We start from the raw sequence: 24,240 nt of genomic DNA, 5'->3' as shown, positions 1-24,240 counted from the left end.
ACCATGTAGATGCGAAGAAAAAAAAAAGAGGTTCCAGAGAACAAGAGAGAACCAAAAACGAAAATGATTCCGGAGATTCGCAGATCTGATGTTTTTTTATTTTTTTATTTTGAGAGATTAAGAAAGAGAATTGGAAGGAGACAAACGTCGGAGTGATTTATTTTTCATTTCTGCGCCGAGAGATGAAAGGATATCTTTGACAGTTCGTGAATTTGGGGTTTTTTTTCATCTTTTGTTTTGTTAGAGTTTTCATGCACGGATGGATGTTAATAGCTTTGGGGATGTAACCCGCGCGTTATATTATCAAATCAAATAAAATCTGTAAATAAGAAGATAAACTAGGCGAGGAAAATTGATTTAGGAAAATTGATTGCCATGTAAGATGACGGATGTCTTCCCATAAATACCACAAGTGAAACTGACCACGATATCATTGAGAAGCTCTAAGGAGGTGGATGAGCTGACGGTGCTTATAAAACATATTATTATTTTTTGGTTTGTAGATACTGATGTTTAAAGGCATTGCTATAAGCCAAATTCTGTCCATCTGATGTTCTTAGGCTCAGGAAACAATTTTTCCTCAATATAACCTTTTCTTTTTCAGAAAAACATAAATATAAATAAAAATGATTATGCCCCTAATTCTCTTTCTTTGATTTCTGTTTCTATCAAAAGTATGAAAATAGGACAAATTTTTGTCTCCTGGTTTTTCAAATTTATCCAGTGCTAATTTTGTTGAAAGCTTCTGATATGTAATACCATTTTTTGACTTCAAACTTAGTTCAGGAACCAATAGGAATAGAGGTGAAGTAAATTCAAAGGCACACGTAGAAAGGTCGAGTAACAGTGGCAAAGATGAGCAGTATTATAGGTGAACAGCCAAGAAACAAGGAAAGACTGAAACAAACAGAAAAACAATTTAAATGAAAAAGGTAATCTAGATCTTCTTTTCTATTTTCTGAAAGAAAAGCAATGAAATCAAACAAAGAATGAAAAACAAGGACAATACACACAACCACTGCATAGCGCTAAAACTTAACAAAGAGAACAACAAAGAAAGAAAATGGAGAAACAGAGGCTCGGAAGTCCACTCAGTCGCCCGATTCATAGAGCTTCTCTCTCATCACAACGGCTCTTTTTTCCAATGCAGTGCTATGGATGACATTGGTCAAGAGATGTTATAATCAACAATGCTTTATGTGACATGTAACATACAATGACATGAGCGATTCTTAACAAACCGCAACAAAAACAACGGAAATAAACCGCCTCTCACATAATTTTAGAGTTTGCGGGTCCTAGTAGGCCCCCCCCTGGGGAGGTTAGCAAGGGGCCGCATATTTTGTGTAGCGGTTTTCCCATTGTTCACAAACAGCGATTACTCAGACTTTCTGCAATGAAAGAGCAAGGTATAAAATTGTTGATACAGTAACAACGATGCAGAGAAACAGAGTCTGACAATGTAGCCAGCTCAAGGCGAACCAGCAACTCATTTTCCTGACTTGTAAGCCAATGGTGTTAAAATGTATTTATAAATATTCATGTAAATTTTACGTACTTATATGGTGACATGACTGAGTTACGACAACAAAAAATACCTAAATCTGCTCAGAACCTTAACTTCTAGTATAACTTTTAGTAACAATACATCACCAACCCTATATCAGCATAGAGTGTACAACAATGGTATCTTGTTTTCAAAGATAAAAGGAGAAAAATATGAAATTTTACATAAATAGTCAATCATGATCATGTACATAATTTCTAGCGCTAACCTTTTCATATTGTCTGACTCTACTGGCTGACCTGTCTTAATGCCATAAGAGATTAATTTTTAACATTTTTAACTTGAAAGCTATAGAGAGTCCGGAGTCCTAACTTTGTTTTGCCGGCTTAATCTGTTTCCAGAAAAGATAAGAAAAAAACCTTTCCATGATATAGAGGTGTCGGGTATAAACTGCTTCTGCTACTTAAAGACAAGAATGACCAAGTAGAATAACTGCTTACAAAAACCACAGTACCCAGACCTCAATCTGACATACCATGATCCAAGAGCCTTATTATAGGTGCTGCATCATCGTACATAGGCTCGATTTGAATGAGGTGCAACAGACAAAGTATAAGTCACTCGTCACTTTTAAAATCACTCTCTGAACATTCATTTGGATGGGGTCTACATCAAAATGTCAAATAAATATCAGCAAACATATAAATGAGATGAAACTAGTGCACATACAAAGAATTCATTTGACGTGTACAAATTGAAAGTTCAGGTATAAGCTACCAACCATCATCTCCCAAGTAAAATGATTTGGACTTAGTTCATGAATTTTGATCCAAAGTGGAAGATAACGATACTGTTTGACAAATGATGGGTAACTAAATCTCATGCCTCGGTAAGAGAATTATAGGTTATCGGGCTAATAAAGAATGAAGAAAACCATTTAACTTAGCATTTATGTATAAAATGGAATGACCAATGCTAATCTAATCTTCTCCGTACCCTCATAAACATGAAAGGAAATTAACCACTAGATTAATAACTACTATGCAGGTAATGACGAATATAGTTCAATGTACTACTAATTCTTGCTCAAACTAGATGATAAAAATACTCTCACCTTTTTCCTTATCGAGGAAATAAAACACAATCCACCATATGGCGCTGGCACATCGACAGCCTGCAAGACACATATCACCAGGGTGCAGCAACGGATTTTTAGCAATGCTGACCTTTCCAAGTACAACAAAGTTATTGTCCTCTGGTCCATTCTCATTAAGCATAGAGTGTGAATCTCCACAGACTGTTCGCGACCAAGGCAAGAAACCTGAACGAATACCTTCCCATACTCCAAGGTCGCCGCTTCATCTATGTATCTGATCATAGATCTTCTCTTTGGAACAACAAATATCTATGTCTTAGTCCGTAACTCTAACAGCTTGGCCACATGAACTGTTTGAAGCATCACTGAAAGGAATGATTCTTGATCAGCCTTGGAATCACACAAAAGCTTCTGCTACGGACAGGATCCCTAGTGCTTCACATGCCCTTAGTGGACCGGTTATATCGAATCAAGTTCATAGACTGCTTCTTTTTTGTTCATTTTCAAATACATAATCACTGATGCCTAGACAAAAGGATCATTACTTGACGATTACGAAAAAATGGCTGAAACTTGCTCCATTTTAGAACATCAAGTTTGGTGTTCTGTGACGTGAATTTACTCATGCTTTTTAAGATTCTGAAAAACCACTAGATCCACCATACCTATTTTGGAAGAAGGCAGATGGCATACTTTTCAACCCGCCCTTACTCGCCACTGCAAAATTTACCAGGAAAATTTCCAATTTCGTCAGTATGTATAGAATTCCATAAATTTTGATCTCGGCATGACAAATGCTTTCAATTTCATTGCTACAAACCTTAAAGTTTCTGTCGAGGAAGCAAAAGATTGACCTAGTCTTGCTGCAAATTTGGCCAAGTTCCTAATAATCTCGAAAATCACCTATGCACTCCCTGATACTAGCTGCTGTCAACGGACCCTTTGAAGCAAACATCCATGCAGAATTGTCACTTAAGTTGAATTGCTGAGAAGACAAGAAACTCATACTTTTTATAACAAATAACCACTCCACATAGCGAAGGAGACAGTATCCCATCTTAAAGCAAGGTCCTATTTTTCTCGTCACTCGTTGCCGCACGTGTACATAGATCAGTTGAATGGGTTTCCTCTGAGTCCTCGTAAAACGCTATCAGATTCATTATTCTTCAGACGCATGAAGTACACTTTCAGGGTTGTTATTTATAAACTGTGAACACATACCAGGAGGAAAGCGAGAGTCAGCCATCTGAAATACTCCATATTTGTAAGCGTGTACATAGATCAGTAAGACAGCCATTTTTGGACCAAGGAATTAATCTTAAACAAATATTATGTCTCAACTATGTCCTCCAGGAGGCTCAATAACAGGAATTAGATCTGAGCATCAAGAACTTTTAGAACCGGACTGCATTGTGAACCAACCCAAATTTCCACTGAAATTTGAGAGCTCACAGCCACATTAAACATCCAAACACATTGCAGAGGACTGCCAATAAAACATGATTCAGTTACTTGCTCTTACCCACTGATTATTCAATGTATGAAAAAATAACCCAACCCCCTTCTAGGATATCAAAAAGGAGCATTACATAAACCCTAGCAGCAAGCATCTGCAAACATCAAAATTCTTTACTTAATTAGTGCAATTGAGCTTCAGGAGAACTTGACAGAAAAACTGTTGTAAGCACAAATATTTTATATTAAGGATTAGATGGAGTCCCAAGTTTCTTCTGACATTATATAAAGTAAGAACCTTCATCTGATTCAGAACTGAAGCTTATATGCTGTCAATGAGGTATGCTTTGCAATTGTTATACTATGCTTCTAATAGATAAGGTAATGTTAGAAGAGGATGGTTTCCTACGGCTTCCCCTTTATAACCTCCCTCTAATGGAAAGAGTTGGAAGGGGTACTATGTAAGTGTTATAAGGGGGTTGACTGACGGGGATGGCAGTGGGGGGTGGCCCAGCTTTGCCTGTGTCAATACAAAAAAGAAAACATATAAAGTAATCTCTAAAAAGATAACCACTTGTGTCAATACAGTGAGTGTAAAAGTCGCTATAAATGATATCGTACTAAATTTGTTAAGATCACAAAGTTCCATTAGCAATATCCATTTGGAATTTTGCTGCGACCGTTAGCGAATGAGTTGTGAAGCAGCAGAAACACTTCAAATGATCATACAATTAATCTTCATATACGATATAACAATAAATATAAAGAGATAAAGCTCTTAACTTATGCAACTAATGAAAGAATACCGTAAGCAGGCATGGCCTATCCAGATGATGTTCTATTCCAAAGCAACCAGCTTGACTGCAACTTACTTTTTTCTTCTGAAGAAACTGAGCCACACTTTTTATGTAAACAAATTCCATTGTGCATGTCCAATCCAAGAAATAACTTAAAAGCATAGATCCTGTCTGATCCAACTCAAAGTCAATGAGCCCTGCGTCATAGCTGAGTTTCACCTCCTGGACCACCTGACCTGCAGAAAGGGAGTTAGTTCAAAGTCAACTATCTCAAGTGCAGCTTGGGGTGGAGCTAACTCCATCAAATCCCTATGGCTTAGTGAATGATGATACCAGCTCAACGAAAAACGATGACCACTTCATAGATCCACGACGAATCTATCGACAGAATGAAACCCGCAATCAGTGAGATGGAATTCCATCCACTGTCTCGACATGTAAGTCATCCTGAATCAATTCCCTTTTCACTCTCCACTACTCAAAAGGTGAATATATCACTAAATTATTGGGTTTTGATTCTTCTAGTTGTGATAAGTGATTCTTGAATTTCGCTCTTCATATGAGAAAATGACGGAGTGTGCTAAGATGACTACTTGCTGGAGGGAATATAAGGACCATTATCAGACTATCGAACAATAAACTTATTTGAAGATATCAAATCTGAATTACGAGAAACCGAGCGTTAAAGTATTTCGGTCGACACAGCTGGGTTCCCCGAATGCTCTCATAAGAAAGTTCAAGCTTATAGTTCATGGTATTTTCTTTTAATGATGCTTTATAAGAGAAGAGAAAGCATGGTTTATGGAATACAAACCGAATATCCACGGACAATTCCTTGCCTTACTATAGAGTATAAAAACAATGATTTTGAAACCTGCAACCAAGATGCAGAGATTGAACCTTGAAAAGTAAAATTGATTCCCTAGGCTCCAGTATGATATCTTTTATGAACTATAATTTTCTTTTATTTTGATAGTATAAGCTCTGGGATCAATTAATTAAAGAAGACATGCGCTCAGTTTTTTGGCTACTAATGCACTGTTTATCTGCAAATACTCTTGGACTTGTCCCCTTATCTTTGGTATTGTTTTAGAGCATCAAAGGTTTCCAGCCGGTGTGACTCTCTAAAGATGTCTTCGATCAGTTCAGCTGTCACATAATGGATATGAAATTGTTCTGCCCATATTGTCTGTTAACACATACATTTTCCACTTCCCAAACAAGAAGTATACACTAACTGCAATCTCATGTTTAACATAAAGCAAATGAATGTTAAGAAAAAGCAATTTCCACTTCCCAAACATTTTGAAACACTCAAAGTAAGATCTTCCAAGGGATATGATAGAATTTGAAATAAAAACAGAAATTCAGACCCTTCATCAGTATCTGCTTCTCTACGGCGAAAGCAGTTTCAACCTCGGATCATGAACCATCCAAAAATTTTGCCACCCAGTGAAAGAATTTCCGAGTTAACCTCAAGGTTTTAAAAAGCGAAAGCGCGGGGCGAGCGCTCTCATACCAAAGCGTAAAGCGCTGCGAAAGCGTAGAGCGAAAGCGAGCTTTTTGAGATATATAATAATATATATAAATAAGAAGTTATCGACCTAATAAAAGAAAACTACGAAGTTCAGACATAATGAAAGAAACAATTAGACTAACTAAGCATATGGCATACTGGTATTGCATATTCGACCCAAGAGCTATTTAAATATACTAGCCACGAATGTCTTCATCATTCATATCATCATGTAGACATGATCATCATGCCATGTAAATGGTTTATTAGTATTTAGTTAGAAAACGTGGAACATGCCCTGCTGGGCTTCAAAGACCTACTTTTCCCTTTCTAATATAAACCAATTTGTAAAGCGGCGCTCTAGAAGCGCCTAAGACCTGAAGCGCAAAAAAGCGCCCAAAAGCGCCCCCCACAAACGCCTTTTTAAACCAAGGTTAACCTATTCTCCCTTTATTTCAGCGTAAACATCAAATTCCCAGTGAAGGAACTTGCCTCTGAAAACTAAAAATGAATTGAGGAAAAGGGGAATGAAAATTTTACCTACTAGAAATGTAAGTAGAAACTAGAAACTCCAGCTGAATGGGCCTCCATACCCTGACCTACTATATCAAAATCATACTCCCAAGTCACAATATAGATGACCTCAACATTGTTTTCTCTAACTACTATTAAAGAGACGAAATCTACGAACAACAAATTCAAATAAACAACAAAATACAGTTTGTTTGTTTTTTTTTTTTGGAGGGGAGAAAATTATAACTGAAAAAGAAGAGGATAGATTGTATTATTACCAGGCAACCTTGCTCCTCCAGGATCACTTCTGAATTGATGATTAACTATTTTGTTTTAGATAATCTTGATTAGAAAGCTAGATCACCAAGCCGGAGTCATCCTGATTCTGAACATGGTTTGATAGGGCAATTGAAAAGTCAAAAGAGTATTATGTTCCGACTTCCGATTCTAAGCATGGTTTGCACGGTCTAGGGGTGTCAATGGGTCCGGGTCTTCCCGATAGCATTGTACCCGCACCTTATTTATAAAAGTTGAGTCCGGTTTCTAAATTAGTGGACCCATAATCGGACCCTATAATAATGACGGATACCCATTGATTCAGGGTATCCGTTGGATATTAAAAAAAACGATCAAGAAATCACAAAACATCGAATTTTTTCTCTTTTTTGCTTGAATGCTATCTATTTTTATAAAAGTTCATCTTGATTTCTCTATTTGTCTCTATTAATATTCTAAATAAAGATTAAATATAAGGGTGAAAATGAAAAATGAAAAAAATCAAAGCCGAAACTAGCAAAACACTTAGAATTTCGCTAAATTGGTGAATTAAAGAGTAAATTACCGGGTACCCGATACTCGTGGGTACTCAATGGGTATACCCAATTGGACCCGAAATCTTAACGGGTCCAAACGGATAATACCCGTCGGGCCCTAAATTGTTAATGGGTCCAAATTTAGAATCCGGAACCGGACCCTAATCCACGGGTTCGGTTCTGGTTCCGGGTAATGGGTACCCATTTACAGCCCTAAATCGTATATGTTGTATGGAGAACAACCCCAAAACTTTTTGATAGGTGCGTTTTTTTTTATGTGGGCATCAATTTTGATGGCTCATTACGGGACCGAGATATCAAACAAATTTAAAAGTGACACTCACAGTTTTTGGTGGACCCCGCTCCTCCCACCCCACAGAATCAGCATGGCCCACAAGGTTAAGTTTGGGGTGATCCAACGTACCGATATAATTGTAGTTGTTCTTGTAGTGTTGATGGGTTTAAGTATGGTGGTATACCGAGAAGCACATGAGGTAAACTCTCTTTTACCCGAATATATTCTTGTTGAAGATTGATCATCATTTGCAGGATATTTTCCGGGGTTGATTGCTTTGGAAATATACTAGTTCATTTTTGGTTATCCACAAGGACCGGAATAGATAACAGTATGAGGTAACTATTGTATCTGAGGGTTTTGTTTGTATGCGTTTGTAGTAGGGTAAAAACTGATTCTGCTGGAAATGGTAAATTGGGTGTGCCGTCGAGAAACGAATCTAAACCCTAACAAATGTACTGCACAGGAGTACTTTAGATTCGAGAGATCAATCTGTACAATCCTGGCCTAAGGCTAACCCTTATGGGCTAGATTGAACTGCTAGATTGGCCAAAAAGTGTTGCAAATCAAGAAAAAAGTGTGGGAAAAAAGTTAACACTACTTCTGGATACTTCTCTCTCCTAGCAACTGCTCGCAGTTCAACTAGCAGCGAGATTGAAACGCTGAATCATTCAGTGCTCAAAATGTGATCTCAAACGCTGAACAATTCAGCGCTGGACGAATATTCTAAAGGATCCGCGCCGAAACGCTGAACCATACAACTTTGATAGTAAATATTATTATCCATTGAGAAGGAAATATGTTATTATTGTAAGTCAACTTTCACTTGTTATCACACGGTACCCAAGATGATAAAATCAATGCTTCTGATGATGACAAGTCACTATTAACCTTTTTGAATCCAATGATGTACTGTCGTATGTGCAATAAGGTGTGCTTCTTGAATCTCGAGCACATTGACGCGTGAGCTAGCTAGCATTTCATTTTAATATTCAAATACAACGGTGATGGGATGGGATGTGATGGGATGGATAGATTGATAGACACGATAAATGCATGCGTGGACTAGTGAAGTTGATTTAATTGGTAAATTTTTGAGCGCTGTTTGGTTCAGCATCGAACGTTGTTCTGTTCAGCGACTATCTGCTAGATTCGCTATCCCATAGGAGTTAGGAAGTTGCCCTAGCTGACGTGGATGACCAATCTAGCTGCTAGATATCTAGCCCATAGGGGTTAGCCTAAACCAATAAATGGTTGTTCCAATCTTACTTCGGTCACAAAATGAAGGAGTTAGGGAGGGAAGCGAAGAAGGTGTTGAGATCAAAATGATGAATTATGAAGGTGTGGTTGTTTTATGACTTGTATCAGAATGTGGAACTTGCTTGCGGAATGTAAGCTATAAGTTCTTGGTGTTTTCTGGATACATGTGTTGATAACCAAAACTGATGTTGGTTGAAATAGATTGAAAACCTATTTATACAAGTCATAGTTGAACACACTGATCTCGTAGGAAGTGGAGGTAATTAAGTAGTGGAGAAGTGGGGATCGTGTAAAAGTGGTGAAAACCATGTCCCTGTCATGAAGGAAAGATCGGTCAGTTTTACACCCACTACTCCTTTATTGCTATCAACCGTTCGCCTTTCCTGACACTTTCTCATAATGAGCGTGTTGCACGCCGCATTGCTGTAAACCGCCAGACCAATACCCTGATGAACATCCCCCAGTTTGTGACATGTTTTATTTCTCAAGTATTTTCTTGGAAAATATGTAGCAAGTTGCTGAGTGAGTCTTGCTTGGAAGACCTAATTATTTTGACCAATCACGCGCAAGCTAGACGGCGGACAGTCATATGTTATAAGTCAAGTTGTGAGACTTGCCGCAAGAAATAACATTTAATGCTCTAAGGTTAAATAATTAAATTATTTATGAAATTTTTATTTATAAAATATTGGTTGTAATCGATGCATATAAAGCATCGATTTTAAGCAAGCATGAACGTCGTTACTAGACTCGCACGCAACCGAAACATGGCGCCTCCAGAGGAGAAATCCGGTGATACTGAGTCTCTCGAAGATGAAGATGAAGGCGAAGAAGGTTCAGGATCTGGCGGTGATGAAGGAATAACTTCTAAGTGTAATAGCGAATCTAGCTATTCCAGCGAGCCGGAGGATGAGCTGGTATGTCTTTTATACATTCTCCGACTTAAATGATTTGTCCTTCAATACAAAATAAGTATTAATCAATGATGCTACAGGACGAGACTGTACAAGAAGATAATCTCGAGGTGGAGATGGATAATGATGCATGGGACATTGATGTTCCTTCCAAGGAGAATGAAGATGTTGCGTCTGTGGTTGTAGACCCGATCGCCTCCAAGGAACCCCCCAAAACTGACATGGCGTTAGTTGTGCATTCTGCTGCAGGAGCTGCTTTTGATCCCCCATTTGATGCTTCATTTATAGACCACGTGTTGATTGGAGGATTCAGAGGGACGGATAAATATGGGGAGTTGTATACTCAAATATGGAAGAAACATGGGCACATCGCCATGACCAAGAAATCCACAAGTCGTTTTTCACTAGCCAAACGTGTTGAAGAGGCCTTGTCTTCAATTAGCAACAAGTGTAACGTGACTGGGCACAGCGTTTCTGAATAAGTAGTCTCAAACTGGGAGCACCATCGGGATATGTATGCGAACTTTGAGTTTAACACCTCCTGGTTATGTAAAGGGATTTCCAAAATCCGAGAGCTGCAAACTGAAATGGTTGAAGTTCCTTCTGCGGATCTCATTAATCAGCAGGAAGTGAAGATCAAAAAGTTGTCCCATGAGTTGAAGTTGAAACACGCCGCGCTCCAGGACATGAAAAATGCTTTCTCCAAGAAGGATGCACGCCTGCTGGTTCCGTTGTATACTTTGTTCTTTCTCTTTTATATTCCCTTTTTAGGTGTCTTTGAGAGACGTGAGACATCTCTTTCGTGGTTTCATTTTTTTTTTCTGGTCTTCGAACTAGTAGGTAATTGCTTTGTGAGGATTTTTTAAATGATTTATTTTTGAAATGATTCTTGAGTAATTTTCTGAAAGGAATGATACTTGGATCAACTAATAAGTTAAAATCCTAATTACGAATGCAAGTAGCGCAATCATTTTGGAGAAATTGCAAATATTGCATGAAAAAGGTAAATACTATAGGAACGAGTGATATGACATTTTAGAATAATCGGGTTATTGGCTGCTATTCTTAATATGGGACTGACGTCTGTGTCAAGTCCCCAACAAATTTCGAAACAATTGGTTGTGTAAATGATTGTTTAATGAAACTTACTTGTTCACGAGACCTCCCATCAAACGAAACTGGACTTTCCAGGATAATTACTTCAAATCCAAGTTCTTTGTGTGATGCAACCCTAGTAATTAGAAGTCCCCGCCCTTTGGTTTTTTGTTGCTTTTTGTTAACTGCACATGTTGGCCTGTAGAAAAATGGAGGACCTCAATTTCGTAGACGTAATTCTCCCGAGTTAATCTTTTCCTGGAAAATGCGTTTCAGGACATTGCATTCACTGATAGGATGATAGATGAATCTGTGATAGTGACAATATCTTGAATCTATCATATCTTGATCAGTTGGAGGGAACCATACATGAGGCAGTTGAACCACCCCGTCTCGTGCCCAAACTTCCAGCAACTCTAGAACTTTTCCTATTGGGAGCGGGAAGCGTGGGTACTTTGAGTCTGATTTATCTCGCGTTAGCAGTTGTTGTCATGGAAATTCTTGTAGGATTTGAAATGAATCTCACTTTGAGGGCAGAGTCAAGACTTAAGGGAGTGTTAGTGCATGCGCGGATCGTTTAATTTGGGAATTTTGTTGAAGTACAACTTCTCTTGAGGGCCCTGCATCAGTGACACTATATGAGGTGGTTGGACTGAATACCGTTCATTGGCGCAGTTCACTTCTTCATGGATGCCTTGGTAGATTTCCCCTTCTTCATGTGCTTCTATTTTTAGTAAGGTTATTGCGGTCGTGGCTGCGGACTGTTGGACAACTCTCTGAACTTCCGCGAGGGTCTAAAGATACAGGTTTTCCAACAAAGCTTCATAAGCCGGTTCCTTACCTTTATCACGCATATATTGTGACACACCTGGATGGTCTCTACCCTTAGCCTGGTCAAACTGCCTCAGCTCTTTGTCACTTGCTGAATTTAGTTGATCATTCCCTTTCTGCTCCCGTCTGATACGGCTATGTACTCTGTCTGCATCATCACTGGCGGAGGCACAAACTTCAGATAAGGATTCAACATTTTTTGTGTCATCTCTAAAATTGGAGGCGTTCCCCGAGCGAATGTTTGCTGACACTTGCCACAAATGGTTTGCCATACTCTTTAGGAGACAAAGTGTCTCATTTTGCAGCTTGACGATATCAGCTTGATTTGCGACAACATCCTCTAGCATTTTTGCCATACCTTCCATGGATTGGATTTCGAGCATTCGTGGCTTTGGAAGAGTTTGACTGACCGGGGTACACTACAAAGTGGAAAGTTGGGATTGGTGATTGAAGTGAATTTTGGTTAATGATTGAATTTAGACCTAAGATCCATCATTCTGGAATTGAGAAAATTTATATGAAATTGAAGATTGAATTTAGACCTAAGATCCATCATTCTGGAGATTAATCTCTTGTAACCGAGAGATTAATCTCCCACTGTGGTCGCCAATTTGTAGTAGGGTAAAAACTGATTCTGCTGGAAATGGTAAATTGGGTGTGTCACCGAGAAACGAATCTAAACCCTAAACAAATGTACTGCACATGATTAGTTTAGATTCGAGAGATCAATATGTACAATCCTGGCCTAAATCAATAAATGGTCGTTCCAGTCCTGCTTCGGTCACAAAATGAAGGAGAGGGATTGATCTTAGGGAGGGAAGCGAAGAAGGTGTTGAGATCAGAATAATGAATTATGAAGGTGTGGTTGTTTTATGACTTGTATCAGAATGTGGAACTTGCTTGCGGAATGTAAGCTATAAGTTCTTGGTGTTTTATGGATACTTGTGTTGATAACCAAAACCGATGTTGGTTGAAATAGATTGAAAATCTATTTATACAAGTCATAGTTGAACACACTGATCTCGTAGGAAGTGTAGGTAGTAGTTAAGTAGTGGAGAAGTGGGGATCGTGTAAAAGTGGTGAAAACCATGTCCCTGTCATGAAGGAAATATCGGTCAGTTTTACACCCACTATTCCTTTACTGTTATCAACCGTCCACCTTTCCTGACACTTTCTCAAAATGGGCGTGTTGCACGCCGCATGTTGTAAACCGCCAGACCAATAACATGATGAACATCCCACAGTTTGTGACATGTTTGATATCACGAGTATTTTCGTGGAAAAATATGTAGCAAGTTGCTGAGTGGGTCTTTCTTGCAAGACCTAATTATTTTGACCAATCACGCGCAAGGTAGGCGACGGGCAGTCATATGTTACAAGTCAAGTTGTGAGACTTGACGCAAGAAATAACATGTAATTCTCTAAGGTTAAATAATTAAATTATTTATGAAACAGTTATTTATAAAATATCGATTGTAATCGATGCATATAAAACATCTGTTTTAAGCAAGCAACTCAAAATAATTGATGCACATGAAGCCTGTCAGCGTAGTCGCAGAACTTAATATCTTAAAATAAGCATGAATGGCATCTTTAGGAAGCTTCCAGGAGCTATATGGGTATGCTGAGGATTGGCCTACCAATTCTTATGGAAGAGGGACAACCGGCTATCACGGCGACATCTCATTGGTTCCCCAAAATCAGATCTAGGTCGGTCAATTCGGCTGGCTGAGATTGCTTTGCGGCAGTTATGTGATGTCGTTGGTCGACCTTGAGGCTTTTAAAGACGTGTAGCCGACCTACTTTGAGCTAACGATTTTAAGCATTAGCTGCAGGCTGGGAGAAATTCGATTGGCCAGGGCTAAAGGCGAGTCTCCCTCGAGAATACTCGACACCTCATTGACTGCCTATAATTGGATCTGGGTCGGTCGATTTGTCTAGCTAGGTTGGACGGCCGAGATCGTTTTGCGACAGTAATGTGTTGCCGATAACATAAATTAGGGTTTCCAAAACCGCGCATCCAACCTACTTTGAGTGATCGGTTTGATGTGTTGCTGGCAGGTCGTTGTTGTGATTTTCAAAGTTGTTGTAGTATAAAGGTTCGTTGAGACTTCTGAAGGAAGATTTTTTTAGACTTAATTTTTATAAATAAAAAAATATAACAAACTCGAATAAAAAGTGTTGTGAGAATTATGGAGAGACTGGGGATAAGATTCCGCTATTTACCAATTCCAAAGTGATACTAATTATAATCATGCAATTTCACACGTTCAAATTGATTCTCAACTATTGCAAAAGTAGATTTTTAGAAACAACAAATGTTAATCCAAAGCATGAGACATCAAAACCCTAGGCTAAGCATGTTCCATCAAAAGAAAATACAATTATTTAACAAAAACCATAAAATCTATTTTCAATCTAGGCAAATAATCATAAATAAAAATTGCACAAATTAAATAATTAAGAATTACCACTTTTTCATTAGAAAGATAGCATTCTCCGTCGCCCCAAGGATTGGGTTTAGCTCATCATTGTGGAAACGCGCTCAAAAGTTGATTTCATTGCTCAAAGTGTTTACAAATGATGAATTGGAGAAAAACTATTAAAAATTGGGTGTTTGCAACATTTTTAATTGTTGCAAAACACTGTTACATAAAACGATAAAATCCAACTGTCGTTGTTCAGCTTCTATGACCCCCGCCTCTGTGTCGTTATCACTGTTGATAAACGACTGTCTTCGTGAGTTTGTTCTTCGTGTTCTTCAGTTCTGCAGCAACAGAAATGGTGTTCTCTGCAACTCGATTTTTCGGCTCTGTGATGCTCTGTATCTCTCCCAAACTCTCTATCCCCCTTCTACTCTACCCCAGAGTTGTATTTATAATCAACAGGGCCAAGGATAACTCCTCATTACTCCACGAAATCTCCCATTACTCGACAGTGAAGAAAAATATTCTCGGAATATTTTCTTCCCTGATTTTCCTTCTCACGCGTATGCAGCTTCCTAACTCCATTCAACACGCTGAATATTGAAAATAAAATGATCCATACACATTCCAGGCTCGTGCCAATCATAGAATAACTCGGGAAAGAGAATATCAACCCTAGTGAAAGTAAGAATACCAAAGTTTTCCCTCACTCGTGTTTTGCTTCCACACGATTCTTCGGCCAAATCTAATCGATTCCAAGGACCTTACCAGCCCTGTTTAGTCCCTAGCAACAAACCCATTTGATTTCAGCCATTGACTCCCTAAAACGCCTTCAAATCACGAACCCTAATTTTGGTGTTTTGATAATAGCTTTTCCCGCCAAATTCCAAATTCAAATGGAGAAGATGTCCTCCCCCTAATCCTGTACGGGTGTCCCTTTAGCACTTGCCTTATGGGGTGTGAATAGTAAGGAAGGTGTCCCTTATCCGTTGAGGTGCCCCTTAGTAATTGAGTGCCCCTTATATAACAGTGCGAGTCCGAATAACATGTGTCCTCCGGGTGCTTTAGACAACTTTTCGAGCCGATTTTTCCAATAATGTTTATTTCCCAAAAATTCCTACAAACACATAAAATACCATAATAAGTACAAAAATTGAGTACCAAGAATGCATGAAATTAAGGACAACGTAGACACAAAAATGTGTCTATCAAATACCCCCAAACTTATTATTTGCTAGTCCTCGAGCAAATCTAATCTAGAAAAATAAAATTACTAAACTTAGCACGTGCAGCAAGGCGTTAAACCGCTAGGTGGCCCTAGCGGCGGAGTGTTATCTCCGGAGGATTTACCGGAGGTGTACCCATAAAACCTTTACTACAGACCCTAGCTATCTACGCAGAACCTTGGAAGGCACTAAAGAATCTCCTTGGTTGGCATACAATCATTGACTATAGGAGGAAGTACCCTGATGCGAAATTCCAATTGTTGTACACGAGTTTGCACTCAGCATACTAAAATTCATATATAAGTGACAGAGCTCTACTCAGATAGTTTCTGTACATCATAACCGGAGTCAACCAATCACATAGAAAGATTAAGAAGATGGATAAAGAGATGGTTAAAAGTGAACGGTGTTTCTCATATCTGTCTGAAGACCTCTGCCAAGGTGAACCTATCCTGATGGACTGAGATACCGGTCTGACTAATATCAACACAACTGGCATATACAAGGGGACCAGTGGTCGACTTTATTGAATTTATTCCGGTTGGTCTAATGGTCTGGTCTCGTTTTTTTTTTGTGTGTGGTATCTCAATCACTCTATTCCACCCTAGCAAAGGTAACAACTTGAATCGTGTGCCCCACCAAATCACTTAAAAAAAAATAAAAACAGAAGGATTAGGATTCAACGAGATATGGCGAAACTACCATGTTTTTTTTTAATTCTAACACCTGAGCTCTGTGCCTTTAGATGTTTCCATCTAATCAGATTGGTTCCTCAACTCCTATAACCAAGATGTTCCCATCCACTTAGATTGGTTAGTGCCAACCTTAATAAGCATAAATTTCTAGGCTCTGGAGTTTATTTGTTGTAGCTAAGAGCTAACAAAAAGTTTCTTCCCCACCCCCAAACTTAAATCTAACATCGTCCTCAATGTTCTAAAGATGAAATTAAAAGCATGAACAATAAGAAACTGTTACCACTTGATGGATGGAAAAAGAAATAAGGAAGGATATTACCGTAAGCATGAGTACCTCTCGGGAAATGCTAAATTTAAAGTCTTTAGCTAGACATAAAATACCTCAAAAAGGATTGTCACCTTCCAAAGTCATACATCAATAGTCGAAACAATTGTGGGTCCATAAGACCAAATAGAGCTGACACCAATATGAGACAACTGCACTGATTCAGAAAAATGAAAAGAAGGAGCACGTCCTCATCTAAGGTTTCTGTCAAGACAACTGGGTTTATCTGCGGCGCGTAATTGAACTTCATATGTGTGTCTCGATAAATAGATTCATCCGAAAAACGGGTCTCTAATACCTGGGTTACCTCCTGGACAGTATCAGGATGATCGGGTTGCGGAGTCTGAAAAGACTCAAGTAATATATCAGATGTACAAGGCTCGAGTCCCAAGTTAGGGACTCTAATTAGGGATACGATACAATCACAAGAACCATCACTACCCCCGAACTTAGGGTTCACAGACAAACCTCTAACTATTGCCTGAATTTCTGGGTCCATAGAATCTTTAAAATACTCAAGAGCTTCTTCTAAAGATTGATCGCATATCTGATCTAAGAGAATGGTTTCCTCAAAATCGTCTAAAGAATCTACCAGCAAAGTGTCAAGCCAATTATCCTGAACCAAATCCTGAACTAAAGTTCTAATCATATTCACTTCTTCTAAATCATCGTTCTCAGAAGGTTGTCTAGTAACATTAAAGACATTTAGTTCAGTGGTCATGTTACCAAAGGATATGTTCATAAGCCCAGTCCTACAGTTGATGACAGCGTTAGCTGTGGCTAAAAATGGGCGACCTAAAATCACTGGGATTTGACGACTTGGGTCCTGAACAGGCTGGGTGTCTAGAACAATGAAATCCACAGGATAAATAAACTTATCAACCTCAATCAGAACATCCTCTATGACACCACGGGGAACTTTGACAGACCTATCAGCTAATTGTAGTGTCATTTTAGTCGGTTTCAACTTAGCAAGACCTAGATGGGTGTATACATGATACATGAGTAAGTTAACACTAGCTCCTAAGTCAAGTAAAGCTTTCTCGACCATGTGATTACCAATCGCACAAGATATGGTGGGGCATCCAGGATCCTTATACTTAGGGGGTGTTTGGTTCAGAAGAATGGAACTTATCTGACCAGCTAAAAAAGCTTTCTTATGGACATTAAGCTTACGCTACAAAGATCTTTAAGGAACTTGGCATAAGCAGGCATCTGCCTAATTGCTTATAATAGCGGAATGTTGATGTTCACCTGCTTAAATGTTTCCATTATCTCGTTGAAAGTCGACTCTTTCTTTGTTGGGGTTAACAAATGTGGATATGGGGCTCTAGGCACAAAGGTAGACCTATCAGGAATTTCTTGGGAATCCTTAGAGATTGTTTCAGTTTCCTCGTCTACGGGCTCCTCTTGGGAAGTAGAAGGTGGAACTACAGTATGTCCACTAGGCATGGCTACCTTATTGTCTACCGTTTTACCACTCCTAAGGATTGTTATCGAGTTCACATGGTTTGATGATTTCTCACAGCTAAAGATATTTGATGGAGTCCCCTAGGGTTGGGTTGTGGTTGACTAGGAAACTTTCCTTTTTCTCTCAATGTCTTATTTATCTGACTAACCTGGGTTTTCAACTCGGAAATAACCTGAGAGTTAGCTTGTACCATCTTTTTATTTTCATCTAATCCTTGTGCAACCGATTGCTGAAATTCTAAAGTGTTCCGAGTTAACAAGGCAAGAGACTCTTCTAAACTCATGATTTTCTTATCTGAAGGGATCTGAAACTGTGCCGGAGTTGAAGGATTCTTAGTATAGACAAAACCTGGGGGAACCTGAGCATCACTAGACTGACCTTGATTCTGGCCCTTGGACCAAGAAAGGTTTGGATGGTTTCTCTAGCCAGGGTTATAGGTTTCTGAATATGGGTCAAACTTCTGTCGGTTATCAAACCTAGTGTTGTTATAAAAAGCATTGGCTTGCTCTTCAATAGCATGGCCTTCCCAAAAAGGCTCATTTCTTCCACTACTACCACTAGAATGACCTAATTCTAAGGCTTCTAACCTTTTGGCTATATATGCTATTTTGGCATCGGACTCATGAGAAACTTCTACCCTATTAACATTTCCTCAACTTAGAAGAATTGTTTTCTGGGGTTCCCTACTGTTTTTCCATTGTTGGGTCTTATCGGCGATTTCATTCAAAAATGTCATCACTTCATCAACAGTTTTATTCTCAAACCCACCTGTGAATAAGGACTCAACCATGGTTGTTGTTGAATAATCTAAACCCTCGTAGAGGATCTGAACTAACCTAACCTTCTCCAAACCATGATGAGGACATTGAGATATCAAGTCATTGAACCTTTCTAAGTACCTATATAAAGATTCTCCCTCTTGTTGGGAAAAAGTACATATTTGTGTCCTAATAGACGATGTTTTATGCCTTGGGAAAAACTTATGTATAAAGGCAGAAGTAAGTTGGTCATAGGTTTCAATTGACTCAAAGTCCAAACTATACAACCAAGATTTGGCTTTATCTTTTAAGGAAAAGGGGAATAACCTAAGTTTCAACGCATCATCACTTAGGTTTTTAATTTTCAGAGTACTACAAACTTCCTCAAATTCCCTAACATGAAAATAGGGGTTCTCATTCTCCTTCCCTAAAAACATTGGGAGCATCTGTAAAGTCCCAGGTTTCAGTTCATAATTTGCCTCGGTTTCAGCTAACTTGATACAAGACGGTCGAGAGATCCTAGTTGGGTTTAGCAAAGCTTTCAAAGTTGTCATTTCTAGCACTACCAAATGACTAGGAGTACTAGGGATACTTTCCTCACGAAGAGACAGATTCTCAAAACTGAAGTTTCCAAAAACGGGGCTCTCAAAAGAAGAGTCTTCGAGCTCCCCGCCTTCACAAGAAGAACTACTAGGTTTGTCACTAATAAAACGACCTAGAGTGTTTCTTTTACAAGCTCGTTTAAAAACTTCGGGCATACACTAGAAAAACAAAATCAAAAAGAAAAGTCCTAAAACGAAAGGGATGTTCTATGCAAACACAAACAAGGCTGACTCCACCACAGCAAACCTACTGATTTCTAGCAAACAAAAAGCATGATGGCTCCACTTAGATTGTTTCTAGACCAACTTCTAATCCTTCGAACGGGAATTCGTTACAATTTAAGCAAACCCCTATGGAATCAATCCGAGTCAAAGTAAGTTGAATAGAGGCGAGGGAAGTTCGGTGGAGCTTTGATACCAAAGGCCTCACCGGTATTACAAGGCGGCGCAGTCACGCATTCAACTTACAGAAACCGTCAAGAACTTCGAATTATGCTTAAAAGAGTAACCAATATTTTTCGAATGACTTTCCTGTTAAGCTCGTTACCCTATCGGTCTCGTTCTAGTCAAAATTTTAGGCTTAGGTTCGCGTTTGGTGTCGTTTTCCTAAGGCGGGCAAGAAGAGAACGGTGATGAAATCCGAACCCTTATCTTGTATGGTCAGTCCTTGCCCTTTACTAGGAAATTAAAGCAGCCGTTTTCAAGTCCTCAACATATATGCATACGAAGGAAGACAGTAACTCGCTGACAGGGGATTCGCGAGTGTTTCGACAAACTTACCTCCCGTACCAGACGGGGGATGAACCTTTGTAGTCGACTCGGGCCACGACTCCTATGTCATGTACGAACCCGAGGGGCCGAAGTGATATCGTAATCACCGTCCTTCTCTGCAATCAATTTATATTTAAACTACCCTTCCGTAGGGTTTAAAAATAATGTCCCAAAATTTAAAGTCCAAAGTCCAAAAATATAAAGTGCAAAATAAAAAGAAAGTCAAAAAAAAAAAAATCTACAAAAATAAAAATGTCTCTCTTTTTTTTTTCTCTTTTTTTATAAAAAAAAATCTTCTTCTTTCGCTCCTTTTGCTTTTCCTTTTACTCCAGTCTTTAAGTATTCACCAAAAGCTTTGGCAAAATTTTCTTTCTCTACAAATTCCAAAATCTGAAAGAAAAGGACAAAAACCCAAAAACGTAAAGAAGAACAAATAAAAAAAAAACCTAAAAAAAAAAATCTAAAAACTCTAGCCTAAAGACAAGTCCGTGTCGGCGGCGCCAAAAATTTGATGTGATTTTCAAAGTTGTTGTAGTAAAAAGGTTCGTTGAGACTTGTGAAGGAAGATTTTTTTAGACTTAATTTTTATAAATAAAAATAAAAAAACAAACTCGAATAAAAAGTGTTGTGAGAATTATGGAGAGTCTGGGGTTAGGATTCCGCTATTTACCAATTCCAAAGTGATACTAATTATAATCATGCAATTTCACACGTTCAAATTGATTCTCAACTATTGCAAAAGTAGATTTTTAGAAACAACAAATGTTAATCCAAAGCATGAGACATCAAAACCCTAGGCTAAGCATGTTCCATCAAAAGAAAATACAATTGTTTAACAAAAACCATAAAATCAATCTAGGCAAATAATCATAAATAAAAATTGCACAAATTAAATAATTAAGAATTACCACTTTTTCATTGGAAAGATAGCATCCTCCGTCGTCCCAAGGATTGGGTTTAGCTCATCATTGTGGAAACGCGCTCAAAAGTTGATTTCATTGCTCAAAGTGTTTACAAATGATGAATTGGAGAAAAACTATTAAAAATCGGATGTTTGCAACGTTTTTAATTGTTGCAAAACACTGTTACATAAAACGATAAAAGCCAACTGTCGCTGTTCAGCTTCTATAACCGGACCTCTTTGTCGTTTTTAATTGTTGCTGATTTCTGAATGAATAAATGAGAATCCATGTGAGTATACGAGTAATCTTGCCGAAATACGTCACCAGAAAATTTCAGACTTTAACCTTTTAGTAAAAATGCTGTAGAATCTTCGAACAAAGTCGGATTTTCGCGGTCTGCATATGTATCTTCATGCCCATAAAATCTCCAAGCTTTATTGAAGAAGATTTTTGAGTTTAGAGCATGTTTAGGGCCTGAAAAAGGCGAAACAGTAAACTTCCAGGAGACTTTCAGAACTTTTTCAGATTGTATGTTGCCCAATGTTTTGGCCACATTTCCTTGCTCGTTCATCCAATTTCTGTGAATTTTGGATATGTTGTAGATAACATCCATACGAAGAGAATGGTATATGACCCATCCCTATATTCTTCACCAGTTTCTCCCAGATCGTCACTTTGTACAGGGAAGTGTAAAATTATCTCAGACGGGTTTGTCGTAAAATACTCCCTTTGCGTCTTTAGACCATTCGCTTGTGTCTTGAACGGTTGGTGAAGGATCTTGATATCATTTATTATATTTAGATCGGCACTCCTTGATTGATACATGAGCATGGTGCTTGCAGTGCCATCTTGTTTCTGTCAGTCGTAGAAACATCACTTCCGAAATCCTAGTCACGGGACCACCACTGAGGTTGCTCTCAAGAGGGGGTGATGTAATGACCATGATTGCATGTCTAGGTGGCATCATTCCTTTTATGATGAATGATCAGCACATGAGAGTCTGGTGTCACGAGTCTTGGACTGTGAAGCTGATCGCCATGATTAGTGGACCGTCAGTCCCTAGTATTTTGTTAAATCTCTCTTTTCGCTTTTCTCTTCTTATGACAAGACCTAGATAGAGGACCCAGGTAGAAAAATTGATGTAAAGATCTAGGTGGTCGAATTTGGAGGTACCTTGATGAAGGACTTAGCGGAACGACCTGGTGGACACCGATCGACTGTAGAAGTTATGAATCCCGTCTAAGAATTGTTGCTTGCATGTTGTATGATCTGGAAACTGTAGGAACCTCATACGACGTAGGAAATTCGATGCTTGACCCAAAATTTTGAAGCTAGGAGACTGAGTTATCACATGAGAAAAGAATCACTCAATTTGGAGTTGCAGAGGTCAGCCAACGAAGCGTGCACATTTGTAATTTGTAATCCCGTACAAAAAATTTAGATTTCGTAGACCTGACGGTAAAGGCCATATCTTTCATCTCGTATGTACGATTGATGCGCCCTTTTGGTATGTTGTAGAAGAGACATATACGAACATCTTTCATTGAGGAAGTATTGTCCCATTCCCCAACCATTGGTACGTTTTTATAAACCCATGGCCTGAAGTGTGTTGTATCTCATTTGTAGAAGTGATGAAAACATCTTGTAGAAGACTTTGGTTTATGCCCGTCTGTCGTATAAGCTTTGGGAAGACGTTCATGTTACTATGTTTTCAGGTATAAACATATTGATATGAATCATCAGAGCTTGAAGAAGTACGATCGATAGAGTAACGCTTCAGAGAATGGATAGTTGATGAAGTCGGATGTTGCGTCTGAGGCTGATGAGACCACAATTGAATTTTCTCCAGAAATTCTTGTTGATGCTGAGACCATGAACGGAGTTCCTCCACTCGTCCTTTTTTGATGCCGATACTATGGTTGGAGTTTCTCCAGAGACCGAAGATGATGTTCTTTGCTCTTCCATCCAGTGAGCATGCACGAACTAATTGGTGAGTTGAGCATTCCTAAGATGAAGGTGTATTAGTATTTCAACCCAAATTCTCATGATATGACTTTACTGTGAAGTGTCTTCGTCATGGAATCGATGTTGTTGCGCGGTAGATAGCAACAACAGTCTTCATTCTGGATATGATTGGTGAAGAGAGCAAGTTCCCCAGTCGTGCAGGGGATTGTGATGTAGATAGGTTCATTTTGATGACGTTTCATCAAGTTGCAATGACTTGTTGTGTGGATAACATTTATTGAAATATATTGAATTGATATTTCCAATAAGATCAAGTCTCCAGTGCATCCCTCATTCACTTAGCATAATTTGAAGGAGTTTTTAGCATCCATTGATGAATGATATTACATCTGCTTCAGAAGTATTTTCATGGGATAGTGAAGACTTATCGATTGTAATTCAGCTACACTTTGATCGTGTCGGTGTTGAACCAGTGTATCATCGTCGAGATGTAGTGCTGAAGCTAGAGGCGTTATTATCGAAGGTGTACTCTTTGATTGGGAGTACAATTCGAAGGCTTATTATGTGCTTGAGCGCTGAAGCGTCAAATCTCTTAGGCTTGATCGTCTAGGCCCGTGTATCTTCTGTTGATTCAACATTCTGTTGCGATAGTGGGATTCAACACTTGTGCAGACATCAGAGATTTCTGATACTCGTGGACATTCCTACAAGTGGAGAAATGCCAAAAGTGTTCTTTGCCATGATTCCGTCATCTCTTAGTAGTGAATGTCTCGGTGAGATGCTCGATTCGAAGCGGTGTCAGATTCAACCACTTGGTAAAATACCAATGCGGTGAAGCTACCATTCATAACGTATTGCAGAGTTTCTAGCAGAATTGAGTCCCCATACTAGGATAGCATGTGAGGAAATAAATGACATGGACATGGAAGGAATGAGACTTGCCTGAGTGCGGAACCTCTTGATGAATGTCTATGCATCTTTTGCAGGTTTTTGCTTCAACCTCGTCAA

The 24,240-nt window shown here is 38.8% G+C and overlaps 1 long non-coding RNA gene across 8 annotated transcripts; it reads right to left on the bottom strand.

Moving 5' to 3' along the window:
* Positions 1-990: 990 nt before the first annotated feature.
* Positions 991-7,305, bottom strand: LOC113302633. 8 transcript variants are annotated; one of them, XR_003336986.1, is made up of 8 exons: positions 7,163-7,305; positions 6,912-6,970; positions 4,865-5,091; positions 4,126-4,213; positions 3,424-3,810; positions 2,622-3,320; positions 2,043-2,173; positions 991-1,391 (listed from the first exon to the last, which is right to left on the bottom strand). It is a non-coding gene; the product is annotated as an uncharacterized LOC113302633 (long non-coding RNA). The 8 variants fall into 8 exon arrangements; XR_003336981.1 differs by lacking the exon at positions 991-1,391 and having other exon boundaries at positions 1,677-2,173; positions 4,842-5,091; XR_003336979.1 differs by lacking the exon at positions 991-1,391 and having other exon boundaries at positions 1,677-2,173.
* Positions 7,306-24,240: the final 16,935 nt, after the last annotated feature.

This window comes from Papaver somniferum, chromosome 8, assembly GCF_003573695.1.
Source record: "Papaver somniferum cultivar HN1 chromosome 8, ASM357369v1, whole genome shotgun sequence".
Taxonomy (NCBI): domain Eukaryota; kingdom Viridiplantae; phylum Streptophyta; class Magnoliopsida; order Ranunculales; family Papaveraceae; genus Papaver; species Papaver somniferum.
This window is presented reverse-complemented; position numbering and strand designations above follow the sequence as displayed.